The 24,895-nt window shown below is 45.3% G+C and overlaps 32 non-coding genes across 32 annotated transcripts; 23 read left to right on the top strand and 9 right to left on the bottom strand.

Moving 5' to 3' along the window:
- Positions 1-344: 344 nt before the first annotated feature.
- Positions 345-417, top strand: TRNAA-UGC (transfer RNA alanine (anticodon UGC)). Its single transcript has one exon. It is a non-coding gene; the product is annotated as a tRNA-Ala (tRNA).
- A 595-nt stretch (positions 418-1,012) lies between these two features.
- Positions 1,013-1,085, top strand: TRNAA-CGC (transfer RNA alanine (anticodon CGC)). Its single transcript has one exon. It is a non-coding gene; the product is annotated as a tRNA-Ala (tRNA).
- Positions 1,086-2,452: 1,367 nt separating this feature from the next.
- Positions 2,453-2,525, top strand: TRNAA-UGC (transfer RNA alanine (anticodon UGC)). The gene has a single exon. It is a non-coding gene; the product is annotated as a tRNA-Ala (tRNA).
- A 595-nt stretch (positions 2,526-3,120) lies between these two features.
- TRNAA-CGC (transfer RNA alanine (anticodon CGC)) lies at positions 3,121-3,193 on the top strand. Its single transcript has one exon. It is a non-coding gene; the product is annotated as a tRNA-Ala (tRNA).
- A 617-nt stretch (positions 3,194-3,810) lies between these two features.
- Positions 3,811-3,884, bottom strand: TRNAN-GUU (transfer RNA asparagine (anticodon GUU)). The gene has a single exon. It is a non-coding gene; the product is annotated as a tRNA-Asn (tRNA).
- Positions 3,885-4,560: 676 nt separating this feature from the next.
- On the top strand, positions 4,561-4,633 carry TRNAA-UGC (transfer RNA alanine (anticodon UGC)). Its single transcript has one exon. It is a non-coding gene; the product is annotated as a tRNA-Ala (tRNA).
- Positions 4,634-5,229: 596 nt separating this feature from the next.
- Positions 5,230-5,302, top strand: TRNAA-CGC (transfer RNA alanine (anticodon CGC)). Its single transcript has one exon. It is a non-coding gene; the product is annotated as a tRNA-Ala (tRNA).
- A 617-nt stretch (positions 5,303-5,919) lies between these two features.
- On the bottom strand, positions 5,920-5,993 carry TRNAN-GUU (transfer RNA asparagine (anticodon GUU)). The gene has a single exon. It is a non-coding gene; the product is annotated as a tRNA-Asn (tRNA).
- A 676-nt stretch (positions 5,994-6,669) lies between these two features.
- On the top strand, positions 6,670-6,742 carry TRNAA-UGC (transfer RNA alanine (anticodon UGC)). Its single transcript has one exon. It is a non-coding gene; the product is annotated as a tRNA-Ala (tRNA).
- A 598-nt stretch (positions 6,743-7,340) lies between these two features.
- Positions 7,341-7,413, top strand: TRNAA-CGC (transfer RNA alanine (anticodon CGC)). Its single transcript has one exon. It is a non-coding gene; the product is annotated as a tRNA-Ala (tRNA).
- Positions 7,414-8,030: 617 nt separating this feature from the next.
- Positions 8,031-8,104, bottom strand: TRNAN-GUU (transfer RNA asparagine (anticodon GUU)). The gene has a single exon. It is a non-coding gene; the product is annotated as a tRNA-Asn (tRNA).
- Positions 8,105-8,780: 676 nt separating this feature from the next.
- On the top strand, positions 8,781-8,853 carry TRNAA-UGC (transfer RNA alanine (anticodon UGC)). Its single transcript has one exon. It is a non-coding gene; the product is annotated as a tRNA-Ala (tRNA).
- A 598-nt stretch (positions 8,854-9,451) lies between these two features.
- Positions 9,452-9,524, top strand: TRNAA-CGC (transfer RNA alanine (anticodon CGC)). The gene has a single exon. It is a non-coding gene; the product is annotated as a tRNA-Ala (tRNA).
- Positions 9,525-10,141: 617 nt separating this feature from the next.
- On the bottom strand, positions 10,142-10,215 carry TRNAN-GUU (transfer RNA asparagine (anticodon GUU)). The gene has a single exon. It is a non-coding gene; the product is annotated as a tRNA-Asn (tRNA).
- A 676-nt stretch (positions 10,216-10,891) lies between these two features.
- Positions 10,892-10,964, top strand: TRNAA-UGC (transfer RNA alanine (anticodon UGC)). The gene has a single exon. It is a non-coding gene; the product is annotated as a tRNA-Ala (tRNA).
- A 597-nt stretch (positions 10,965-11,561) lies between these two features.
- Positions 11,562-11,634, top strand: TRNAA-CGC (transfer RNA alanine (anticodon CGC)). The gene has a single exon. It is a non-coding gene; the product is annotated as a tRNA-Ala (tRNA).
- Positions 11,635-12,251: 617 nt separating this feature from the next.
- On the bottom strand, positions 12,252-12,325 carry TRNAN-GUU (transfer RNA asparagine (anticodon GUU)). Its single transcript has one exon. It is a non-coding gene; the product is annotated as a tRNA-Asn (tRNA).
- A 676-nt stretch (positions 12,326-13,001) lies between these two features.
- Positions 13,002-13,074, top strand: TRNAA-UGC (transfer RNA alanine (anticodon UGC)). The gene has a single exon. It is a non-coding gene; the product is annotated as a tRNA-Ala (tRNA).
- Positions 13,075-13,672: 598 nt separating this feature from the next.
- Positions 13,673-13,745, top strand: TRNAA-CGC (transfer RNA alanine (anticodon CGC)). The gene has a single exon. It is a non-coding gene; the product is annotated as a tRNA-Ala (tRNA).
- A 617-nt stretch (positions 13,746-14,362) lies between these two features.
- On the bottom strand, positions 14,363-14,436 carry TRNAN-GUU (transfer RNA asparagine (anticodon GUU)). The gene has a single exon. It is a non-coding gene; the product is annotated as a tRNA-Asn (tRNA).
- A 676-nt stretch (positions 14,437-15,112) lies between these two features.
- TRNAA-UGC (transfer RNA alanine (anticodon UGC)) lies at positions 15,113-15,185 on the top strand. Its single transcript has one exon. It is a non-coding gene; the product is annotated as a tRNA-Ala (tRNA).
- Positions 15,186-15,781: 596 nt separating this feature from the next.
- On the top strand, positions 15,782-15,854 carry TRNAA-CGC (transfer RNA alanine (anticodon CGC)). The gene has a single exon. It is a non-coding gene; the product is annotated as a tRNA-Ala (tRNA).
- A 617-nt stretch (positions 15,855-16,471) lies between these two features.
- Positions 16,472-16,545, bottom strand: TRNAN-GUU (transfer RNA asparagine (anticodon GUU)). The gene has a single exon. It is a non-coding gene; the product is annotated as a tRNA-Asn (tRNA).
- Positions 16,546-17,221: 676 nt separating this feature from the next.
- On the top strand, positions 17,222-17,294 carry TRNAA-UGC (transfer RNA alanine (anticodon UGC)). Its single transcript has one exon. It is a non-coding gene; the product is annotated as a tRNA-Ala (tRNA).
- A 594-nt stretch (positions 17,295-17,888) lies between these two features.
- TRNAA-CGC (transfer RNA alanine (anticodon CGC)) lies at positions 17,889-17,961 on the top strand. The gene has a single exon. It is a non-coding gene; the product is annotated as a tRNA-Ala (tRNA).
- Positions 17,962-18,578: 617 nt separating this feature from the next.
- On the bottom strand, positions 18,579-18,652 carry TRNAN-GUU (transfer RNA asparagine (anticodon GUU)). Its single transcript has one exon. It is a non-coding gene; the product is annotated as a tRNA-Asn (tRNA).
- A 1,347-nt stretch (positions 18,653-19,999) lies between these two features.
- TRNAA-CGC (transfer RNA alanine (anticodon CGC)) lies at positions 20,000-20,072 on the top strand. The gene has a single exon. It is a non-coding gene; the product is annotated as a tRNA-Ala (tRNA).
- Positions 20,073-20,689: 617 nt separating this feature from the next.
- On the bottom strand, positions 20,690-20,763 carry TRNAN-GUU (transfer RNA asparagine (anticodon GUU)). The gene has a single exon. It is a non-coding gene; the product is annotated as a tRNA-Asn (tRNA).
- Positions 20,764-21,439: 676 nt separating this feature from the next.
- TRNAA-UGC (transfer RNA alanine (anticodon UGC)) lies at positions 21,440-21,512 on the top strand. The gene has a single exon. It is a non-coding gene; the product is annotated as a tRNA-Ala (tRNA).
- Positions 21,513-22,109: 597 nt separating this feature from the next.
- TRNAA-CGC (transfer RNA alanine (anticodon CGC)) lies at positions 22,110-22,182 on the top strand. The gene has a single exon. It is a non-coding gene; the product is annotated as a tRNA-Ala (tRNA).
- A 1,367-nt stretch (positions 22,183-23,549) lies between these two features.
- On the top strand, positions 23,550-23,622 carry TRNAA-UGC (transfer RNA alanine (anticodon UGC)). Its single transcript has one exon. It is a non-coding gene; the product is annotated as a tRNA-Ala (tRNA).
- A 596-nt stretch (positions 23,623-24,218) lies between these two features.
- Positions 24,219-24,291, top strand: TRNAA-CGC (transfer RNA alanine (anticodon CGC)). The gene has a single exon. It is a non-coding gene; the product is annotated as a tRNA-Ala (tRNA).
- The last annotated feature ends 604 nt before the right edge of the window (positions 24,292-24,895 follow it).

Raw genomic sequence — 24,895 nt, 5'->3', positions numbered from 1 at the left:
TTATACAGGTCATCATTATATTTCTTCGATAAGACTGATATTGTGCTACATTGCAACTTTCGTCTCCAAACTATTAAGGGGTTTTTTATTGCTTACCCCTCGGTTCTTCGTAGATATGTAAAGGGTTTGCTTGGAAGAGGTGTGCATGTATTTGTAAGCCACCCTTCACCTTTTAAACTCCTCCGATGATCTTCTACTATGGTAAAATGGAACTCACACTGTAAAAAAAAAAGCAAGCTATTCTTACATAAAAATTGCCATATAGCATTGCAGCTTCTCACCTGACATGATGAGAAAATCACCGTGAAGTGTGGCAAGAAACTAAAGGCAGACCTGTCATGCCAGGGGGATTAGCTCAAGTGGCAGAGCGCTCGCTTTGCATGCGAGAGGCAGCGGGATCGATGCCCGCATTCTCCAAGAGTTATTTTTCACATGGTAGCAGTGATTGTCTTTTTACCTCATGCTCAAAACTCCAACAGCTAAAACTAGGAGGCTTTCGATCAAGGACAAAACAAGCCTTCGATAGCTCAGCTGGTAGAGCCGAAGACTGTAGAAGAAAGTTAGCAATCCTTAGGTCGCTGGTTCAATTCCGGCTCGAAGGAGTTTTGCGCATTCTATCGGAAGGTTCATCCGGCTGGTAAACACAGCCCAGCTATGCTCGTTCCATCCACCTACAAACAGCTCTTCTAGAAAGGTCTCCTCCGTTGTACCTGAGGAGTGAGGAGATCAAAACGTAAGCACAAATCAACAGAGAGTTTTTTGTCTTCTCCGTAGATATGTAAAGGCTTTGCTTGGAAGAGGCGTGCATGTATTTGGAAGCCACCCTTCACCTTGTAAAGTCCTCCGATGATCTTCTACTATGGCAACATGGAACTCACACTTAAAAAAAAAAAAAAAAAAAAGCTATTCTTACAGAAAAAAAATACCATATAACAATGCAGCTTCTCACCTGACATGATAAGAAAATCCCTATGAAGTGTGGCAAGAAACTAAAGGCACAACTGTCACGCCAGGGGAATTAGCTCAAGTGGTAGAGCGCTCGCTTCGCATGTGAGAGGCAGCGGGATCGATGCCCGCATTCTCCAAGAGTTATTTTTCACATGGTAGCAGTGATTGCCTTTTCACCTCATGCTCAAAACTCCAACAGCTAAAACTAGGAGGCTTTCAACCAAGGCCAAGACAAGCCTTCAATAGCTCAGCTGGTAGAGCCAAAGACTGTAGATGTAAATGAGCAAATCCTTGGGTTGCTGGTTCAATTCCAGCTCGAAGGATGTTTGCGCGTTCTATCGGAGGGCTCATCCTGCTAGTAAACACAGCCCAGCTATGCTCCCTCTGTCCACCTACAAACAGCTCTTCTAGAAGGGTCTCCTCCGTTGTACCTGAGGAGTTCAAAACGTAAGCACAAAGCAACAGAGAGTTTTTTGTTGGGAGAGCAGCTCAGCCGAAAGCTAACGTGGAACCTTTTACACCCCTAGAATGCTACTCGAGCCAAAGAGACCATCGCCCCTGAATAAACACAGCCCAGCTAAGCTGCTTCCGTCCACATACAAAGAGCTCTTTTCCAAAAGTCTCCTCCATTCTAACTCGGGAGTTCAAAACGTAGGCAGCGAGCAACAGAGTTATTTGTCGGGAGAGCAATTGAAAGACGACGTGGAACCTTCTTCACTCGTACATAGGCTGCTACTTAAGCAAAAAAGACCATCATCCCTGGGTGGGCTTGAACCACCATCCTTTCGGTTAACAGCCGAACGCGCTAACCAATTGCGCCACAGAGACGCAAACAGATCTTTCTACAGGAACTCTCAACCAGGCAGGCCAGGCGCAGGTTTCTCAGATCAACTTTTTAACATAATATGACAAAAAGAAATCAGCAAAAACAAAGAGACAATTGCTGATGCTCAGGAGGACTCGAGGCGCCGACAATAAGCTCCTGCTGATGGATTCCATCACAAAGACCAAATACATTTTAGCCACTTTTGAAAAGTCAGTCGATAAATAGACCTTCTCAACGAACAGACCACCGGCAGCAGAGTGGCGCAGCGGAAGCGTGCTGGGCCCATAACCCAGAGGTCGATGGATCGAAACCATCCTCTGCTAATTGATTCTTTTTATACAGGTCATCATTATATTTCTTCGATAAGACTGATATTGTGCTACATTGCAACTTTCGTCTCCAAACTATTAAGGGGTTTTTTATTGCTTACCCCTCGGTTCTTCGTAGATATGTAAAGGGTTTGCTTGGAAGAGGTGTGCATGTATTTGTAAGCCACCCTTCACCTTTTAAACTCCTCCGATGATCTTCTACTATGGTAAAATGGAACTCACACTGTAAAAAAAAAAGCAAGCTATTCTTACATAAAAATTGCCATATAGCATTGCAGCTTCTCACCTGACATGATGAGAAAATCACCGTGAAGTGTGGCAAGAAACTAAAGGCAGACCTGTCATGCCAGGGGGATTAGCTCAAGTGGCAGAGCGCTCGCTTTGCATGCGAGAGGCAGCGGGATCGATGCCCGCATTCTCCAAGAGTTATTTTTCACATGGTAGCAGTGATTGTCTTTTTACCTCATGCTCAAAACTCCAACAGCTAAAACTAGGAGGCTTTCGATCAAGGACAAAACAAGCCGTCGATAGCTCAGCTGGTAGAGCCGAAGACTGTAGAAGAAAGTTAGCAATCCTTAGGTCGCTGGTTCAATTCCGGCTCGAAGGAGTTTTGCGCATTCTATCGGAAGGTTCATCCGGCTGGTAAACACAGCCCAGCTATGCTCGTTCCATCCACCTACAAACAGCTCTTCTAGAAAGGTCTCCTCCGTTGTACCTGAGGAGTGAGGAGATCAAAACTTAAGCACAAATCAACAGAGAGTTTTTTGTCTTCTCCGTAGATATGTAAAGGCTTTGCTTGGAAGAGGCGTGCATGTATTTGGAAGCCACCCTTCACCTTGTAAAGTCCTCCGATGATCTTCTACTATGGCAACATGGAACTCACACTTAAAAAAAAAAAAAAAAAAAAGCTATTCTTACAGAAAAAAAATACCATATAACAATGCAGCTTCTCACCTGACATGATAAGAAAATCCCTATGAAGTGTGGCAAGAAACTAAAGGCACAACTGTCACGCCAGGGGAATTAGCTCAAGTGGTAGAGCGCTCGCTTCGCATGTGAGAGGCAGCGGGATCGATGCCCGCATTCTCCAAGAGTTATTTTTCACATGGTAGCAGTGATTGCCTTTTCACCTCATGCTCAAAACTCCAACAGCTAAAACTAGGAGGCTTTCAACCAAGGCCAAGACAAGCCTTCAATAGCTCAGCTGGTAGAGCCAAAGACTGTAGATGTAAATGAGCAAATCCTTGGGTTGCTGGTTCAATTCCAGCTCGAAGGATGTTTGCGCGTTCTATCGGAGGGCTCATCCTGCTAGTAAACACAGCCCAGCTATGCTCCCTCTGTCCACCTACAAACAGCTCTTCTAGAAGGGTCTCCTCCGTTGTACCTGAGGAGTTCAAAACTTAAGCACAAAGCAACAGAGAGTTTTTTGTTGGGAGAGCAGCTCAGCCGAAAGCTAATGTGGAACCTTTTACACCCCTAGAATGCTACTCGAGCCAAAGAGACCATCGCCCCTGAATAAACACAGCCCAGCTAAGCTGCTTCCGTCCACATACAAAGAGCTCTTTTCCAAAAGTCTCCTCCATTCTAACTCGGGAGTTCAAAACGTAGGCAGCGAGCAACAGAGTTATTTGTCGGGAGAGCAATTGAAAGACGACGTGGAACCTTCTTCACTCGTACATAGGCTGCTACTTAAGCAAAAAAGACCATCGTCCCTGGGTGGGCTTGAACCACCATCCTTTCGGTTAACAGCCGAACGCGCTAACCAATTGCGCCACAGAGACGCAAACAGATCTTTCTACTGGAACTCTCAACCAGGCAGGCCAGGCACAGGTTTCTCAGATCAACTTTTTAACATAATATGACAAAAAGAAATCAGCAAAAACAAAGAGACAATTGCTGATGCTCAGGAGGACTCGAGGCGCCGACAATAAGCTCCTGCTGATGGATTCCATCACAAAGACCAAATACATTTTAGCCACTTTTGAAAAGTCAGTCGATAAATAGACCTTCTCAACGAACAGACCACCGGCAGCAGAGTGGCGCAGCGGAAGCGTGCTGGGCCCATAACCCAGAGGTCGATGGATCGAAACCATCCTCTGCTAATTGATTCTTTTTATACAGGTCATCATTATATTTCTTCGATAAGACTGATATTGTGCTACATTGCAACTTTCGTCTCCAAACTATTAAGGGGTTTTTTATTGCTTACCCCTCGGTTCTTCGTAGATATGTAAAGGGTTTGCTTGGAAGAGGTGTGCATGTATTTGTAAGCCACCCTTCACCTTTTAAACTCCTCCGATGATCTTCTACTATGGTAAAATGGAACTCACACTGTAAAAAAAAAAGCAAGCTATTCTTACATAAAAATTGCCATATAGCATTGCAGCTTCTCACCTGACATGATGAGAAAATCACCGTGAAGTGTGGCAAGAAACTAAAGGCAGACCTGTCATGCCAGGGGGATTAGCTCAAGTGGCAGAGCGCTCGCTTTGCATGCGAGAGGCAGCGGGATCGATGCCCGCATTCTCCAAGAGTTATTTTTCACATGGTAGCAGTGATTGTCTTTTTACCTCATGCTCAAAACTCCAACAGCTAAAACTAGGAGGCTTTCGATCAAGGACAAAACAAGCCTTCGATAGCTCAGCTGGTAGAGCCGAAGACTGTAGAAGAAAGTTAGCAATCCTTAGGTCACTGGTTCAATTCCGGCTCGAAGGAGTTTTGCGCATTCTATCGGAAGGTTCATCCGGCTGGTAAACACAGCCCAGCTATGCTCGTTCCATCCACCTACAAACAGCTCTTCTAGAAAGGTCTCCTCCGTTGTACCTGAGGAGTGAGGAGATCAAAACGTAAGCACAAATCAACAGAGAGTTTTTTGTCTTCTCCGTAGATATGTAAAGGCTTTGCTTGGAAGAGGCGTGCATGTATTTGGAAGCCACCCTTCACCTTGTAAAGTCCTCCGATGATCTTCTACTATGGCAACATGGAACTCACACTTAAAAAAAAAAAAAAAAAAAAAGCTATTCTTACAGAAAAAAAATACCATATAACAATGCAGCTTCTCACCTGACATGATAAGAAAATCCCTATGAAGTGTGGCAAGAAACTAAAGGCACAACTGTCACGCCAGGGGAATTAGCTCAAGTGGTAGAGCGCTCGCTTCGCATGTGAGAGGCAGCGGGATCGATGCCCGCATTCTCCAAGAGTTATTTTTCACATGGTAGCAGTGATTGCCTTTTCACCTCATGCTCAAAACTCCAACAGCTAAAACTAGGAGGCTTTCAACCAAGGCCAAGACAAGCCTTCAATAGCTCAGCTGGTAGAGCCAAAGACTGTAGATGTAAATGAGCAAATCCTTGGGTTGCTGGTTCAATTCCAGCTCGAAGGATGTTTGCGCGTTCTATCGGAGGGCTCATCCTGCTAGTAAACACAGCCCAGCTATGCTCCCTCTGTCCACCTACAAACAGCTCTTCTAGAAGGGTCTCCTCCGTTGTACCTGAGGAGTTCAAAACGTAAGCACAAAGCAACAGAGAGTTTTTTGTTGGGAGAGCAGCTCAGCCGAAAGCTAACGTGGAACCTTTTACACCCCTAGAATGCTACTCGAGCCAAAGAGACCATCGCCCCTGAATAAACACAGCCCAGCTAAGCTGCTTCCGTCCACATACAAAGAGCTCTTTTCCAAAAGTCTCCTCCATTCTAACTCGGGAGTTCAAAACGTAGGCAGCGAGCAACAGAGTTATTTGTCGGGAGAGCAATTGAAAGACGACGTGGAACCTTCTTCACTCGTACATAGGCTGCTACTTAAGCAAAAAAGACCATCGTCCCTGGGTGGGCTTGAACCACCATCCTTTCGGTTAACAGCCGAACGCGCTAACCAATTGCGCCACAGAGACGCAAACAGATCTTTCTACAGGAACTCTCAGCCAGGCAGGCCAGGCACAGGTTTCTCAGATCAACTTTTTAACATAATATGACAAAAAGAAATCAGCAAAAACAAAGAGACAATTGCTGATGCTCAGGAGGACTCGAGGCGCCGACAATAAGCTCCTGCTGATGGATTCCATCACAAAGACCAAATACATTTTAGCCACTTTTGAAAAGTCAGTCGATAAATAGACCTTCTCAACGAACAGACCACCGGCAGCAGAGTGGCGCAGCGGAAGCGTGCTGGGCCCATAACCCAGAGGTCGATGGATCGAAACCATCCTCTGCTAATTGATTCTTTTTATACAGGTCATCATTATATTTCTTCGATAAGACTGATATTGTGCTACATTGCAACTTTCGTCTCCAAACTATTAAGGGGTTTTTTATTGCTTACCCCTCGGTTCTTCGTAGATATGTAAAGGGTTTGCTTGGAAGAGGTGTGCATGTATTTGTAAGCCACCCTTCACCTTTTAAACTCCTCCGATGATCTTCTACTATGGTAAAATGGAACTCACACTGTAAAAAAAAAAGCAAGCTATTCTTACATAAAAATTGCCATATAGCATTGCAGCTTCTCACCTGACATGATGAGAAAATCACCGTGAAGTGTGGCAAGAAACTAAAGGCAGACCTGTCATGCCAGGGGGATTAGCTCAAGTGGCAGAGCGCTCGCTTTGCATGCGAGAGGCAGCGGGATCGATGCCCGCATTCTCCAAGAGTTATTTTTCACATGGTAGCAGTGATTGTCTTTTTACCTCATGCTCAAAACTCCAACAGCTAAAACTAGGAGGCTTTCGATCAAGGACAAAACAAGCCTTCGATAGCTCAGCTGGTAGAGCCGAAGACTGTAGAAGAAAGTTAGCAATCCTTAGGTCGCTGGTTCAATTCCGGCTCGAAGGAGTTTTGCGCATTCTATCGGAAGGTTCATCCGGCTGGTAAACACAGCCCAGCTATGCTCGTTCCATCCACCTACAAACAGCTCTTCTAGAAAGGTCTCCTCCGTTGTACCTGAGGAGTGAGGAGATCAAAACGTAAGCACAAATCAACAGAGAGTTTTTTGTCTTCTCCGTAGATATGTAAAGGCTTTGCTTGGAAGAGGCGTGCATGTATTTGGAAGCCACCCTTCACCTTGTAAAGTCCTCCGATGATCTTCTACTATGGCAACATGGAACTCACACTTAAAAAAAAAAAAAAAAAAAAAAAGCTATTCTTACAGAAAAAAAATACCATATAACAATGCAGCTTCTCACCTGACATGATAAGAAAATCCCTATGAAGTGTGGCAAGAAACTAAAGGCACAACTGTAACGCCAGGGGAATTAGCTCAAGTGGTAGAGCGCTCGCTTCGCATGTGAGAGGCAGCGGGATCGATGCCCGCATTCTCCAAGAGTTATTTTTCACATGGTAGCAGTGATTGCCTTTTCACCTCATGCTCAAAACTCCAACAGCTAAAACTAGGAGGCTTTCAACCAAGGCCAAGACAAGCCTTCAATAGCTCAGCTGGTAGAGCCAAAGACTGTAGATGTAAATGAGCAAATCCTTGGGTTGCTGGTTCAATTCCAGCTCGAAGGATGTTTGCGCGTTCTATCGGAGGGCTCATCCTGCTAGTAAACACAGCCCAGCTATGCTCCCTCTGTCCACCTACAAACAGCTCTTCTAGAAGGGTCTCCTCCGTTGTACCTGAGGAGTTCAAAACGTAAGCACAAAGCAACAGAGAGTTTTTTGTTGGGAGAGCAGCTCAGCCGAAAGCTAACGTGGAACCTTTTACACCCCTAGAATGCTACTCGAGCCAAAGAGACCATCGCCCCTGAATAAACACAGTCCAGCTAAGCTGCTTCCGTCCACATACAAAGAGCTCTTTTCCAAAAGTCTCCTCCATTCTAACTCGGGAGTTCAAAACGTAGGCAGCGAGCAACAGAGTTATTTGTCGGGAGAGCAATTGAAAGACGACGTGGAACCTTCTTCACTCGTACATAGGCTGCTACTTAAGCAAAAAAGACCATCGTCCCTGGGTGGGCTTGAACCACCATCCTTTCGGTTAACAGCCGAACGCGCTAACCAACTGCGCCACAGAGACGCAAACAGATCTTTCTACAGGAACTCTCAGCCAGGCAGGCCAGGCACAGGTTTCTCAGATCAACTTTTTAACATAATATGACAAAAAGAAATCAGCAAAAACAAAGAGACAATTGCTGATGCTCAGGAGGACTCGAGGCGCCGACAATAAGCTCCTGCTGATGGATTCCATCACAAAGACCAAATACATTTTAGCCACTTTTGAAAAGTCAGTCGATAAATAGACCTTCTCAACGAACAGACCACCGGCAGCAGAGTGGCGCAGCGGAAGCGTGCTGGGCCCATAACCCAGAGGTCGATGGATCGAAACCATCCTCTGCTAATTGATTCTTTTTATACAGGTCATCATTATATTTCTTCGATAAGACTGATATTGTGCTACATTGCAACTTTCGTCTCCAAACTATTAAGGGGTTTTTTATTGCTTACCCCTCGGTTCTTCGTAGATATGTAAAGGGTTTGCTTGGAAGAGGTGTGCATGTATTTGTAAGCCACCCTTCACCTTTTAAACTCCTCCGATGATCTTCTACTATGGTAAAATGGAACTCACACTGTAAAAAAAAAAGCAAGCTATTCTTACATAAAAATTGCCATATAGCATTGCAGCTTCTCACCTGACATGATGAGAAAATCACCGTGAAGTGTGGCAAGAAACTAAAGGCAGACCTGTCATGCCAGGGGGATTAGCTCAAGTGGCAGAGCGCTCGCTTTGCATGCGAGAGGCAGCGGGATCGATGCCCGCATTCTCCAAGAGTTATTTTTCACATGGTAGCAGTGATTGTCTTTTTACCTCATGCTCAAAACTCCAACAGCTAAAACTAGGAGGCTTTCGATCAAGGACAAAACAAGCCTTCGATAGCTCAGCTGGTAGAGCCGAAGACTGTAGAAGAAAGTTAGCAATCCTTAGGTCGCTGGTTCAATTCCGGCTCGAAGGAGTTTTGCGCATTCTATCGGAAGGTTCATCCGGCTGGTAAACACAGCCCAGCTATGCTCGTTCCATCCACCTACAAACAGCTCTTCTAGAAAGGTCTCCTCCGTTGTACCTGAGGAGTGAGGAGATCAAAACGTAAGCACAAATCAACAGAGAGTTTTTTGTCTTCTCCGTAGATATGTAAAGGCTTTGCTTGGAAGAGGCGTGCATGTATTTGGAAGCCACCCTTCACCTTGTAAAGTCCTCCGATGATCTTCTACTATGGCAACATGGAACTCACACTTAAAAAAAAAAAAAAAAAAAAAAAGCTATTCTTACAGAAAAAAAATACCATATAACAATGCAGCTTCTCACCTGACATGATAAGAAAATCCCTATGAAGTGTGGCAAGAAACTAAAGGCACAACTGTAACGCCAGGGGAATTAGCTCAAGTGGTAGAGCGCTCGCTTCGCATGTGAGAGGCAGCGGGATCGATGCCCGCATTCTCCAAGAGTTATTTTTCACATGGTAGCAGTGATTGCCTTTTCACCTCATGCTCAAAACTCCAACAGCTAAAACTAGGAGGCTTTCAACCAAGGCCAAGACAAGCCTTCAATAGCTCAGCTGGTAGAGCCAAAGACTGTAGATGTAAATGAGCAAATCCTTGGGTTGCTGGTTCAATTCCAGCTCGAAGGATGTTTGCGCGTTCTATCGGAGGGCTCATCCTGCTAGTAAACACAGCCCAGCTATGCTCCCTCTGTCCACCTACAAACAGCTCTTCTAGAAGGGTCTCCTCCGTTGTACCTGAGGAGTTCAAAACGTAAGCACAAAGCAACAGAGAGTTTTTTGTTGGGAGAGCAGCTCAGCCGAAAGCTAACGTGGAACCTTTTACACCCCTAGAATGCTACTCGAGCCAAAGAGACCATCGCCCCTGAATAAACACAGTCCAGCTAAGCTGCTTCCGTCCACATACAAAGAGCTCTTTTCCAAAAGTCTCCTCCATTCTAACTCGGGAGTTCAAAACGTAGGCAGCGAGCAACAGAGTTATTTGTCGGGAGAGCAATTGAAAGACGACGTGGAACCTTCTTCACTCGTACATAGGCTGCTACTTAAGCAAAAAAGACCATCGTCCCTGGGTGGGCTTGAACCACCATCCTTTCGGTTAACAGCCGAACGCGCTAACCAACTGCGCCACAGAGACGCAAACAGATCTTTCTACAGGAACTCTCAGCCAGGCAGGCCAGGCACAGGTTTCTCAGATCAACTTTTTAACATAATATGACAAAAAGAAATCAGCAAAAACAAAGAGACAATTGCTGATGCTCAGGAGGACTCGAGGCGCCGACAATAAGCTCCTGCTGATGGATTCCATCACAAAGACCAAATACATTTTAGCCACTTTTGAAAAGTCAGTCGATAAATAGACCTTCTCAACGAACAGACCACCGGCAGCAGAGTGGCGCAGCGGAAGCGTGCTGGGCCCATAACCCAGAGGTCGATGGATCGAAACCATCCTCTGCTAATTGATTCTTTTTATACAGGTCATCATTATATTTCTTCGATAAGACTGATATTGTGCTACATTGCAACTTTCGTCTCCAAACTATTAAGGGGTTTTTTATTGCTTACCCCTCGGTTCTTCGTAGATATGTAAAGGGTTTGCTTGGAAGAGGTGTGCATGTATTTGTAAGCCACCCTTCACCTTTTAAACTCCTCCGATGATCTTCTACTATGGTAAAATGGAACTCACACTGTAAAAAAAAAAGCAAGCTATTCTTACATAAAAATTGCCATATAGCATTGCAGCTTCTCACCTGACATGATGAGAAAATCACCGTGAAGTGTGGCAAGAAACTAAAGGCAGACCTGTCATGCCAGGGGGATTAGCTCAAGTGGCAGAGCGCTCGCTTTGCATGCGAGAGGCAGCGGGATCGATGCCCGCATTCTCCAAGAGTTATTTTTCACATGGTACCAGTGATTGTCTTTTTACCTCATGCTCAAAACTCCAACAGCTAAAACTAGGAGGCTTTCGATCAAGGACAAAACAAGCCTTCGATAGCTCAGCTGGTAGAGCCGAAGACTGTAGAAGAAAGTTAGCAATCCTTAGGTCGCTGGTTCAATTCCGGCTCGAAGGAGTTTTGCGCATTCTATCGGAAGGTTCATCCGGCTGGTAAACACAGCCCAGCTATGCTCGTTCCATCCACCTACAAACAGCTCTTCTAGAAAGGTCTCCTCCGTTGTACCTGAGGAGTGAGGAGATCAAAACGTAAGCACAAATCAACAGAGAGTTTTTTGTCTTCTCCGTAGATATGTAAAGGCTTTGCTTGGAAGAGGCGTGCATGTATTTGGAAGCCACCCTTCACCTTGTAAAGTCCTCCGATGATCTTCTACTATGGCAACATGGAACTCACACTTAAAAAAAAAAAAAAAAAAAAAAGCTATTCTTACAGAAAAAAAATACCATATAACAATGCAGCTTCTCACCTGACATGATAAGAAAATCCCTATGAAGTGTGGCAAGAAACTAAAGGCACAACTGTCACGCCAGGGGAATTAGCTCAAGTGGTAGAGCGCTCGCTTCGCATGTGAGAGGCAGCGGGATCGATGCCCGCATTCTCCAAGAGTTATTTTTCACATGGTAGCAGTGATTGCCTTTTCACCTCATGCTCAAAACTCCAACAGCTAAAACTAGGAGGCTTTCAACCAAGGCCAAGACAAGCCTTCAATAGCTCAGCTGGTAGAGCCAAAGACTGTAGATGTAAATGAGCAAATCCTTGGGTTGCTGGTTCAATTCCAGCTCGAAGGATGTTTGCGCGTTCTATCGGAGGGCTCATCCTGCTAGTAAACACAGCCCAGCTATGCTCCCTCTGTCCACCTACAAACAGCTCTTCTAGAAGGGTCTCCTCCGTTGTACCTGAGGAGTTCAAAACGTAAGCACAAAGCAACAGAGAGTTTTTTGTTGGGAGAGCAGCTCAGCCGAAAGCTAACGTGGAACCTTTTACACCCCTAGAATGCTACTCGAGCCAAAGAGACCATCGCCCCTGAATAAACACAGTCCAGCTAAGCTGCTTCCGTCCACATACAAAGAGCTCTTTTCCAAAAGTCTCCTCCATTCTAACTCGGGAGTTCAAAACGTAGGCAGCGAGCAACAGAGTTATTTGTCGGGAGAGCAATTGAAAGACGACGTGGAACCTTCTTCACTCGTACATAGGCTGCTACTTAAGCAAAAAAGACCATCGTCCCTGGGTGGGCTTGAACCACCATCCTTTCGGTTAACAGCCGAACGCGCTAACCAACTGCGCCACAGAGACGCAAACAGATCTTTCTACAGGAACTCTCAGCCAGGCAGGCCAGGCACAGGTTTCTCAGATCAACTTTTTAACATAATATGACAAAAAGAAATCAGCAAAAACAAAGAGACAATTGCTGATGCTCAGGAGGACTCGAGGCGCCGACAATAAGCTCCTGCTGATGGATTCCATCACAAAGACCAAATACATTTTAGCCACTTTTGAAAAGTCAGTCGATAAATAGACCTTCTCAACGAACAGACCACCGGCAGCAGAGTGGCGCAGCGGAAGCGTGCTGGGCCCATAACCCAGAGGTCGATGGATCGAAACCATCCTCTGCTAATTGATTCTTTTTATACAGGTCATCATTATATTTCTTCGATAAGACTGATATTGTGCTACATTGCAACTTTCGTCTCCAAACTATTAAGGGGTTTTTTATTGCTTACCCCTCGGTTCTTCGTAGATATGTAAAGGGTTTGCTTGGAAGAGGTGTGCATGTATTTGTAAGCCACCCTTCACCTTTTAAACTCCTCCGATGATCTTCTACTATGGTAAAATGGAACTCACACTGTAAAAAAAAAAGCAAGCTATTCTTACATAAAAATTGCCATATAGCATTGCAGCTTCTCACCTGACATGATGAGAAAATCACCGTGAAGTGTGGCAAGAAACTAAAGGCAGACCTGTCATGCCAGGGGGATTAGCTCAAGTGGCAGAGCGCTCGCTTTGCATGCGAGAGGCAGCGGGATCGATGCCCGCATTCTCCAAGAGTTATTTTTCACATGGTAGCAGTGATTGTCTTTTTACCTCATGCTCAAAACTCCAACAGCTAAAACTAGGAGGCTTTCGATCAAGGACAAAACAAGCCTTCGATAGCTCAGCTGGTAGAGCCGAAGACTGTAGAAGAAAGTTAGCAATCCTTAGGTCGCTGGTTCAATTCCGGCTCGAAGGAGTTTTGCGCATTCTATCGGAAGGTTCATCCGGCTGGTAAACACAGCCCAGCTATGCTCGTTCCATCCACCTACAAACAGCTCTTCTAGAAAGGTCTCCTCCGTTGTACCTGAGGAGTGAGGAGATCAAAACGTAAGCACAAATCAACAGAGAGTTTTTTGTCTTCTCCGTAGATATGTAAAGGCTTTGCTTGGAAGAGGCGTGCATGTATTTGGAAGCCACCCTTCACCTTGTAAAGTCCTCCGATGATCTTCTACTATGGCAACATGGAACTCACACTTAAAAAAAAAAAAAAAAAAAAAAAGCTATTCTTACAGAAAAAAAATACCATATAACAATGCAGCTTCTCACCTGACATGATAAGAAAATCCCTATGAAGTGTGGCAAGAAACTAAAGGCACAACTGTAACGCCAGGGGAATTAGCTCAAGTGGTAGAGCGCTCGCTTCGCATGTGAGAGGCAGCGGGATCGATGCCCGCATTCTCCAAGAGTTATTTTTCACATGGTAGCAGTGATTGCCTTTTCACCTCATGCTCAAAACTCCAACAGCTAAAACTAGGAGGCTTTCAACCAAGGCCAAGACAAGCCTTCAATAGCTCAGCTGGTAGAGCCAAAGACTGTAGATGTAAATGAGCAAATCCTTGGGTTGCTGGTTCAATTCCAGCTCGAAGGATGTTTGCGCGTTCTATCGGAGGGCTCATCCTGCTAGTAAACACAGCCCAGCTATGCTCCCTCTGTCCACCTACAAACAGCTCTTCTAGAAGGGTCTCCTCCGTTGTACCTGAGGAGTTCAAAACGTAAGCACAAAGCAACAGAGAGTTTTTTGTTGGGAGAGCAGCTCAGCCGAAAGCTAACGTGGAACCTTTTACACCCCTAGAATGCTACTCGAGCCAAAGAGACCATCGCCCCTGAATAAACACAGTCCAGCTAAGCTGCTTCCGTCCACATACAAAGAGCTCTTTTCCAAAAGTCTCCTCCATTCTAACTCGGGAGTTCAAAACGTAGGCAGCGAGCAACAGAGTTATTTGTCGGGAGAGCAATTGAAAGACGACGTGGAACCTTCTTCACTCGTACATAGGCTGCTACTTAAGCAAAAAAGACCATCGTCCCTGGGTGGGCTTGAACCACCATCCTTTCGGTTAACAGCCGAATGCGCTAACCAACTGCGCCACAGAGACGCAAACAGATCTTTCTACAGGAACTCTCAGCCAGGCAGGCCAGGCACAGGTTTCTCAGATCAACTTTTTAACATAATATGACAAAAAGAAATCAGCAAAAACAAAGAGACAATTGCTGATGCTCAGGAGGACTCGAGGCGCCGACAATAAGCTCCTGCTGATGGATTCCATCACAAAGACCAAATACATTTTAGCCACTTTTGAAAAGTCAGTCGATAAATAGACCTTCTCAACGAACAGACCACCGGCAGCAGAGTGGCGCAGCGGAAGCGTGCTGGGCCCATAACCCAGAGGTCGATGGATCGAAACCATCCTCTGCTAATTGATTCTTTTTATACAGGTCATCATTATATTTCTTCGATAAGACTGATATTGTGCTACATTGCAACTTTCGTCTCCAAACTATTAAGGGGTTTTTTATTGCTTACCCCTCGGTTCTTCGTAGATATGTAAAGGGTTTGCTTGGAAGAGGTGTGCATGTATTTGTAAGCCACCCTTCACCTTTTAAACTCCTCCGATGATCTTCTACTATGGTAAAATGGAACTCACACTGTAAAAAAAAAAGCAAGCTATTCTTACATAAAAATTGCCATATAGCATTGCAGCTTCTCACCTGACATGATGAGAAAATCACCGTGAAGTGTGGCAAGAAACTAAAGGCAGACCTGTCATGCCAGGGGGATTAGCTCAAGTGGCAGAGCGCTCGCTTTGCATGCGAGAGGCAGCGGGATCGATGCCCGCATTCTCCAAGAGTTATTTTTCACATGGTACCAGTGATTGTCTTTTTACCTCATGCTCAAAACTCCAACAGCTAAAACTAGGAGGCTTTCGATCAAGGACAAAACAAGCCTTCGATAGCTCAGCTGGTAGAGCCGAAGACTGTAGAAGAAAGTTAGCAATCCTTAGGTCGCTGGTTCAATTCCGGCTCGAAGGAGTTTTGCGCATTCTATCGGAAGGTTCATCCGGCTGGTAAACACAGCCCAGCTATGCTCGTTCCATCCACCTACAAACAGCTCTTCTAGAAAGGTCTCCTCCGTTGTACCTGAGGAGTGAGGAGATCAAAACGTAAGCACAAATCAACAGAGAGTTTTTTGTCTTCTCCGTAGATATGTAAAGGCTTTGCTTGGAAGAGGCGTGCATGTATTTGGAAGCCACCCTTCACCTTGTAAAGTCCTCCGATGATCTTCTACTATGGCAACATGGAACTCACACTTAAAAAAAAAAAAAAAAAAAAAGCTATTCTTACAGAAAAAAAATACCATATAACAATGCAGCTTCTCACCTGACATGATAAGAAAATCCCTATGAAGTGTGGCAAGAAACTAAAGGCACAACTGTCACGCCAGGGGAATTAGCTCAAGTGGTAGAGCGCTCGCTTCGCATGTGAGAGGCAGCGGGATCGATGCCCGCATTCTCCAAGAGTTATTTTTCACATGGTAGCAGTGATTGCCTTTTCACCTCATGCTCAAAACTCCAACAGCTAAAACTAGGAGGCTTTCAACCAAGGCCAAGACAAGCCTTCAATAGCTCAGCTGGTAGAGCCAAAGACTGTAGATGTAAATGAGCAAATCCTTGGGTTGCTGGTTCAATTCCAGCTCGAAGGATGTTTGCGCGTTCTATCGGAGGGCTCATCCTGCTAGTAAACACAGCCCAGCTATGCTCCCTCTGTCCACCTACAAACAGCTCTTCTAGAAGGGTCTCCTCCGTTGTACCTGAGGAGTTCAAAACGTAAGCACAAAGCAACAGAGAGTTTTTTGTTGGGAGAGCAGCTCAGCCGAAAGCTAACGTGGAACCTTTTACACCCCTAGAATGCTACTCGAGCCAAAGAGACCATCGCCCCTGAATAAACACAGCCCAGCTAAGCTGCTTCCGTCCACATACAAAGAGCTCTTTTCCAAAAGTCTCCTCCATTCTAACTCGGGAGTTCAAAACGTAGGCAGCGAGCAACAGAGTTATTTGTCGGGAGAGCAATTGAAAGACGACGTGGAACCTTCTTCACTCGTACATAGGCTGCTACTTAAGCAAAAAAGACCATCGTCCCTGGGTGGGCTTGAACCACCATCCTTTCGGTTAACAGCCGAACGCGCTAACCAATTGCGCCACAGAGACGCAAACAGATCTTTCTACAGGAACTCTCAGCCAGGCAGGCCAGGCACAGGTTTCTCAGATCAACTTTTTAACATAATATGACAAAAAGAAATCAGCAAAAACAAAGAGACAATTGCTGATGCTCAGGAGGACTCGAGGCGCCGACAATAAGCTCCTGCTGATGGATTCCATCACAAAGACCAAATACATTTTAGCCACTTTTGAAAAGTCAGTCGATAAATAGACCTTCTCAACGAACAGACCACCGGCAGCAGAGTGGCGCAGCGGAAGCGTGCTGGGCCCATAACCCAGAGGTCGATGGATCGAAACCATCCTCTGCTAATTGATTCTTTTTATACAGGTCATCATTATATTTCTTCGATAAGACTGATATTGTGCTACATTGCAACTTTCGTCTCCAAACTATTAAGGGGTTTTTTATTGCTTACCCCTCGGTTCTTCGTAGATATGTAAAGGGTTTGCTTGGAAGAGGTGTGCATGTATTTGTAAGCCACCCTTCACCTTTTAAACTCCTCCGATGATCTTCTACTATGGTAAAATGGAACTCACACTGTAAAAAAAAAAGCAAGCTATTCTTACATAAAAATTGCCATATAGCATTGCAGCTTCTCACCTGACATGATGAGAAAATCACCGTGAAGTGTGGCAAGAAACTAAAGGCAGACCTGTCATGCCAGGGGGATTAGCTCAAGTGGCAGAGCGCTCGCTTTGCATGCGAGAGGCAGCGGGATCGATGCCCGCATTCTCCAAGAGTTATTTTTCACATGGTAGCAGTGATTGTCTTTTTACCTCATGCTCAAAACTCCAACAGCTAAAACTAGGAGGCTTTCGATCAAGGACAAAACAAGCCTTCGATAGCTCAGCTGGTAGAGCCGAAGACTGTAGAAGAAAGTTAGCAATCCTTAGGTCGCTGGTTCAATTCCGGCTCGAAGGAGTTTTGCGCATTCTATCGGAAGGTTCATCCGGCTGGTAAACACAGCCCAGCTATGCTCGTTCCATCCACCTACAAACAGCTCTTCTAGAAAGGTCTCCTCCGTTGTACCTGAGGAGTGAGGAGATCAAAACGTAAGCACAAATCAACAGAGAGTTTTTTGTCTTCTCCGTAGATATGTAAAGGCTTTGCTTGGAAGAGGCGTGCATGTATTTGGAAGCCACCCTTCACCTTGTAAAGTCCTCCGATGATCTTCTACTATGGCAACATGGAACTCACACTTAAAAAAAAAAAAAAAAAAAGCTATTCTTACAGAAAAAAAATACCATATAACAATGCAGCTTCTCACCTGACATGATAAGAAAATCCCTATGAAGTGTGGCAAGAAACTAAAGGCACAACTGTCACGCCAGGGGAATTAGCTCAAGTGGTAGAGCGCTCGCTTCGCATGTGAGAGGCAGCGGGATCGATGCCCGCATTCTCCAAGAGTTATTTTTCACATGGTAGCAGTGATTGCCTTTTCACCTCATGCTCAAAACTCCAACAGCTAAAACTAGGAGGCTTTCAACCAAGGCCAAGACAAGCCTTCAATAGCTCAGCTGGTAGAGCCAAAGACTGTAGATGTAAATGAGCAAATCCTTGGGTTGCTGGTTCAATTCCAGCTCGAAGGATGTTTGCGCGTTCTATCGGAGGGCTCATCCTGCTAGTAAACACAGCACAGCTATGCTCCCTCTGTCCACTTACAAACAGCTCTTCTAGAAGGGTCTCCTCCGTTGTACCTGAGGAGTTCAAAACGTAAGCACAAAGCAACAGAGAGTTTTTTGTTGGGAGAGCAGCTCAGCCGAAAGCTAACGTGGAACCTTTTACACCCCTAGAATGCTACTCGAGCCAAAGAGACCATCGCCCCTGAATAAACACAGCCCAGCTAAGCTGCTTCCGTCCACATACAAAGAGCTCTTTTCCAAAAGTCTCCTCCATTCTAACTCGGGAGTTCAAAACGTAGGCAGCGAGCAACAGAGTTATTTGTCGGGAGAGCAATTGAAAGACGACGTGGAACCTTCTTCACTCGTACATAGGCTGCTACTTAAGCAAAAAAGACCATCGTCCCTGGGTGGGCTTGAACCACCATCCTTTCGGTTAACAGCCGAACGCGCTAACCAATTGCGCCACAGAGACGCAAACAGATCTTTCTACAGGAACTCTCAGCCAGGCAGGCCAGGCACAGGTTTCTCAGATCAACTTTTTAACATAATATGACAAAAAGAAATCAGCAAAAACAAAGAGACAATTGCTGATGCTCAGGAGGACTCGAGGCGCCGACAATAAGCTCCTGCTGATGGATTCCATCACAAAGACCAAATACATTTTAGCCACTTTTGAAAAGTCAGTCGATAAATAGACCTTCTCAACGAACAGACCACCGGCAGCAGAGTGGCGCAGCGGAAGCGTGCTGGGCCCATAACCCAGAGGTCGATGGATCGAAACCATCCTCTGCTAATTGATTCTTTTTATACAGGTCATCATTATATTTCTTCGATAAGACTGATATTGTGCTACATTGCAACTTTCGTCTCCAAACTATTAAGGGGTTTTTTATTGCTTACCCCTCGGTTCTTCGTAGATATGTAAAGGGTTTGCTTGGAAGAGGTGTGCATGTATTTGTAAGCCACCCTTCACCTTTTAAACTCCTCCGATGATCTTCTACTATGGTAAAATGGAACTCACACTGTAAAAAAAAAAGCAAGCTATTCTTACATAAAAATTGCCATATAGCATTGCAGCTTCTCACCTGACATGATGAGAAAATCACCGTGAAGTGTGGCAAGAAACTAAAGGCAGACCTGTCATGCCAGGGGGATTAGTTCAAGTGGCAGAGCGCTCGCTTTGCATGCGAGAGGCAGCGCGATCGATGCCCGCATTCTCCAAGAGTTATTTTTCACATGGTAGCAGTGATTGTCTTTTTACCTCATGCTCAAAACTCCAACAGCTAAAACTAGGAGGCTTTCGATCAAGGACAAAACAAGCCTTCGATAGCTCAGCTGGTAGAGCCGAAGACTGTAGAAGAAAGTTAGCAATCCTTAGGTCGCTGGTTCAATTCCGGCTCGAAGGAGTTTTGCGCATTCTATCGGAAGGTTCATCCGGCTGGTAAACACAGCCCAGCTATGCTCGTTCCATCCACCTACAAACAGCTCTTCTAGAAAGGTCTCCTCCGTTGTACCTGAGGAGTGAGGAGATCAAAACGTAAGCACAAATCAACAGAGAGTTTTTTGTCTTCTCCGTAGATATGTAAAGGCTTTGCTTGGAAGAGGCGTGCATGTATTTGGAAGCCACCCTTCACCTTGTAAAGTCCTCCGATGATCTTCTACTATGGCAACATGGAACTCACACTTAAAAAAAAAAAAAAAAAAAAAAAGCTATTCTTACAGAAAAAAAATACCATATAACAATGCAGCTTCTCACCTGACATGATAAGAAAATCCCTATGAAGTGTGGCAAGAAACTAAAGGCACAACTGTCACGCCAGGGGAATTAGCTCAAGTGGTAGAGCGCTCGCTTCGCATGTGAGAGGCAGCGGGATCGATGCCCGCATTCTCCAAGAGTTATTTTTCACATGGTAGCAGTGATTGCCTTTTCACCTCATGCTCAAAACTCCAACAGCTAAAACTAGGAGGCTTTCAACCAAGGCCAAGACAAGCCTTCAATAGCTCAGCTGGTAGAGCCAAAGACTGTAGATGTAAATGAGCAAATCCTTGGGTTGCTGGTTCAATTCCAGCTCGAAGGATGTTTGCGCGTTCTATCGGAGGGCTCATCCTGCTAGTAAACACAGCCCAGCTATGCTCCCTCTGTCCACCTACAAACAGCTCTTCTAGAAGGGTCTCCTCCGTTGTACCTGAGGAGTTCAAAACGTAAGCACAAAGCAACAGAGAGTTTTTTGTTGGGAGAGCAGCTCAGCCGAAAGCTAACGTGGAACCTTTTACACCCCTAGAATGCTACTCGAGCCAAAGAGACCATCGCCCCTGAATAAACACAGCCCAGCTAAGCTGCTTCCGTCCACATACAAAGAGCTCTTTTCCAAAAGTCTCCTCCATTCTAACTCGGGAGTTCAAAACGTAGGCAGCGAGCAACAGAGTTATTTGTCGGGAGAGCAATTGAAAGACGACGTGGAACCTTCTTCACTCGTACATAGGCTGCTACTTAAGCAAAAAAGACCATCGTCCCTGGGTGGGCTTGAACCACCATCCTTTCGGTTAACAGCCGAACGCGCTAACCAATTGCGCCACAGAGACGCAAACAGATCTTTCTACAGGAACTCTCAGCCAGGCAGGCCAGGCACAGGTTTCTCAGATCAACTTTTTAACATAATATGACAAAAAGAAATCAGCAAAAACAAAGAGACAATTGCTGATGCTCAGGAGGACTCGAGGCGCCGACAATAAGCTCCTGCTGATGGATTCCATCACAAAGACCAAATACATTTTAGCCACTTTTGAAAAGTCAGTCGATAAATAGACCTTCTCAACGAACAGACCACCGGCAGCAGAGTGGCGCAGCGGAAGCGTGCTGGGCCCATAACCCAGAGGTCGATGGATCGAAACCATCCTCTGCTAATTGATTCTTTTTATACAGGTCATCATTATATTTCTTCGATAAGACTGATATTGTGCTACATTGCAACTTTCGTCTCCAAACTATTAAGGGGTTTTTTATTGCTTACCCCTCGGTTCTTCGTAGATATGTAAAGGGTTTGCTTGGAAGAGGTGTGCATGTATTTGTAAGCCACCCTTCACCTTTTAAACTCCTCCGATGATCTTCTACTATGGTAAAATGGAACTCACACTGTAAAAAAAAAAGCAAGCTATTCTTACATAAAAATTGCCATATAGCATTGCAGCTTCTCACCTGACATGATGAGAAAATCACCGTGAAGTGTGGCAAGAAACTAAAGGCAGACCTGTCATGCCAGGGGGATTAGCTCAAGTGGCAGAGCGCTCGCTTTGCATGCGAGAGGCAGCGGGATCGATGCCCGCATTCTCCAAGAGTTATTTTTCACATGGTAGCAGTGATTGTCTTTTTACCTCATGCTCAAAACTCCAACAGCTAAAACTAGGAGGCTTTCGATCAAGGACAAAACAAGCCTTCGATAGCTCAGCTGGTAGAGCCGAAGACTGTAGAAGAAAGTTAGCAATCCTTAGGTCGCTGGTTCAATTCCGGCTCGAAGGAGTTTTGCGCATTCTATCGGAAGGTTCATCCGGCTGGTAAACACAGCCCAGCTATGCTCGTTCCATCCACCTACAAACAGCTCTTCTAGAAAGGTCTCCTCCGTTGTACCTGAGGAGTGAGGAGATCAAAACGTAAGCACAAATCAACAGAGAGTTTTTTGTCTTCTCCGTAGATATGTAAAGGCTTTGCTTGGAAGAGGCGTGCATGTATTTGGAAGCCACCCTTCACCTTGTAAAGTCCTCCGATGATCTTCTACTATGGCAACATGGAACTCACACTTAAAAAAAAAAAAAAAAAAAAAAGCTATTCTTACAGAAAAAAAATACCATATAACAATGCAGCTTCTCACCTGACATGATAAGAAAATCCCTATGAAGTGTGGCAAGAAACTAAAGGCACACCTGTCACGCCAGGGGAATTAGCTCAAGTGGTAGAGCGCTCGCTTCGCATGTGAGAGGCAGCGGGATCGATGCCCGCATTCTCCAAGAGTTATTTTTCACATGGTAGCAGTGATTGCCTTTTCACCTCATGCTCAAAACTCCAACAGCTAAAACTAGGAGGCTTTCAACCAAGGCCAAGACAAGCCTTCAATAGCTCAGCTGGTAGAGCCAAAGACTGTAGATGTAAATGAGCAAATCCTTGGGTTGCTGGTTCAATTCCAGCTCGAAGGATGTTTGCGCGTTCTATCGGAGGGCTCATCCTGCTAGTAAACACAGCCCAGCTATGCTCCCTCTGTCCACCTACAAACAGCTCTTCTAGAAGGGTCTCCTCCGTTGTACCTGAGGAGTTCAAAACGTAAGCACAAAGCAACAGAGAGTTTTTTGTTGGGAGAGCAGCTCAGCCGAAAGCTAACGTGGAACCTTTTACACCCCTAGAATGCTACTCGAGCCAAAGAGACCATCGCCCCTGAATAAACACAGCCCAGCTAAGCTGCTTCCGTCCACATACAAAGAGCTCTTTTCCAAAAGTCTCCTCCATTCTAACTCGGGAGTTCAAAACGTAGGCAGCGAGCAACAGAGTTATTTGTCGGGAGAGCAATTGAAAGACGACGTGGAACCTTCTTCACTCGTACATAGGCTGCTACTTAAGCAAAAAAGACCATCGTCCCTGGGTGGGCTTGAACCACCATCCTTTCGGTTAACAGCCAAACGCGCTAACCAATTGCGCCACAGAGACGCAAACAGATCTTTCTACAGGAACTCTCAGCCAGGCAGGCCAGGCACAGGTTTCTCAGATCAACTTTTTAACATAATATGACAAAAAGAAATCAGCAAAAACAAAGAGACAATTGCTGATGCTCAGGAGGACTCGAGGCGCCGACAATAAGCTCCTGCTGATGGATTCCATCACAAAGACCAAATACATTTTAGCCACTTTTGAAAAGTCAGTCGATAAATAGACCTTCTCAACGAACAGACCACCGGCAGCAGAGTGGCGCAGCGGAAGCGTGCTGGGCCCATAACCCAGAGGTCGATGGATCGAAACCATCCTCTGCTAATTGATTCTTTTTATACAGGTCATCATTATATTTCTTCGATAAGACTGATATTGTGCTACATTGCAACTTTCGTCTCCAAACTATTAAGGGGTTTTTTATTGCTTACCCCTCGGTTCTTCGTAGATATGTAAAGGGTTTGCTTGGAAGAGGTGTGCATGTATTTGTAAGCCACCCTTCACCTTTTAAACTCCTCCGATGATCTTCTACTATGGTAAAATGGAACTCACACTGTAAAAAAAAAAGCAAGCTATTCTTACATAAAAATTGCCATATAGCATTGCAGCTTCTCACCTGACATGATGAGAAAATCACCGTGAAGTGTGGCAAGAAACTAAAGGCAGACCTGTCATGCCAGGGGGATTAGCTCAAGTGGCAGAGCGCTCGCTTTGCATGCGAGAGGCAGCGGGATCGATGCCCGCATTCTCCAAGAGTTATTTTTCACATGGTAGCAGTGATTGTCTTTTTACCTCATGCTCAAAACTCCAACAGCTAAAACTAGGAGGCTTTCGATCAAGGACAAAACAAGCCTTCGATAGCTCAGCTGGTAGAGCCGAAGACTGTAGAAGAAAGTTAGCAATCCTTAGGTCGCTGGTTCAATTCCGGCTCGAAGGAGTTTTGCGCATTCTATCGGAAGGTTCATCCGGCTGGTAAACACAGCCCAGCTATGCTCGTTCCGTCCACCTACAAACAGCTCTTCTAGAAAGGTCTCCTCCGTTGTACCTGAGGAGTGAGGAGATCAAAACGTAAGCACAAATCAACAGAGAGTTTTTTGTCTTCTCCGTAGATATGTAAAGGCTTTGCTTGGAAGAGGCGTGCATGTATTTGGAAGCCACCCTTCACCTTGTAAAGTCCTCCGATGATCTTCTACTATGGCAACATGGAACTCACACTTAAAAAAAAAAAAAAAAAAAAAGCTATTCTTACAGAAAAAAAATACCATATAACAATGCAGCTTCTCACCTGACATGATAAGAAAATCCCTATGAAGTGTGGCAAGAAACTAAAGGCACAACTGTCCCGCCAGGGGAATTAGCTCAAGTGGTAGAGCGCTCGCTTCGCATGTGAGAGGCAGCGGGATCGATGCCCGCATTCTCCAAGAGTTATTTTTCACATGGTAGCAGTGATTGCCTTTTCACCTCATGCTCAAAACTCCAACAGCTAAAACTAGGAGGCTTTCAACCAAGGCCAAGACAAGCCTTCAATAGCTCAGCTGGTAGAGCCAAAGACTGTAGATGTAAATGAGCAAATCCTTGGGTTGCTGGTTCAATTCCAGCTCGAAGGATGTTTGCGCGTTCTATCGGAGGGCTCATCCTGCTAGTAAACACAGCCCAGCTATGCTCCCTCTGTCCACCTACAAACAGCTCTTCTAGAAGGGTCTCCTCTGTTGTACCTGAGGAGTTCAAAACGTAAGCACAAAGCAACAGAGAGTTTTTTGTTGGGAGAGCAGCTCAGCCGAAAGCTAACGTGGAACCTTTTACACCCCTAGAATGCTACTCGAGCCAAAGAGACCATCGCCCCTGAATAAACACAGCCCAGCTAAGCTGCTTCCATCCACATACAAAGAGCTCTTTTCCAAAAGTCTCCTCCATTCTAACTCGGGAGTTCAAAACGTAGGCAGCGAGCAACAGAGTTATTTGTCGGGAGAGCAATTGAAAGACGACGTGGAACCTTCTTCACTCGTACATAGGCTGCTACTTAAG

This window comes from Anomaloglossus baeobatrachus, chromosome 3, assembly GCF_048569485.1.
Source record: "Anomaloglossus baeobatrachus isolate aAnoBae1 chromosome 3, aAnoBae1.hap1, whole genome shotgun sequence".
Classification (NCBI taxonomy): domain Eukaryota; kingdom Metazoa; phylum Chordata; class Amphibia; order Anura; family Aromobatidae; genus Anomaloglossus; species Anomaloglossus baeobatrachus.
Note: the sequence above shows the minus strand (reverse complement) of the source record. Positions and strands in the feature narration are given on the sequence as shown.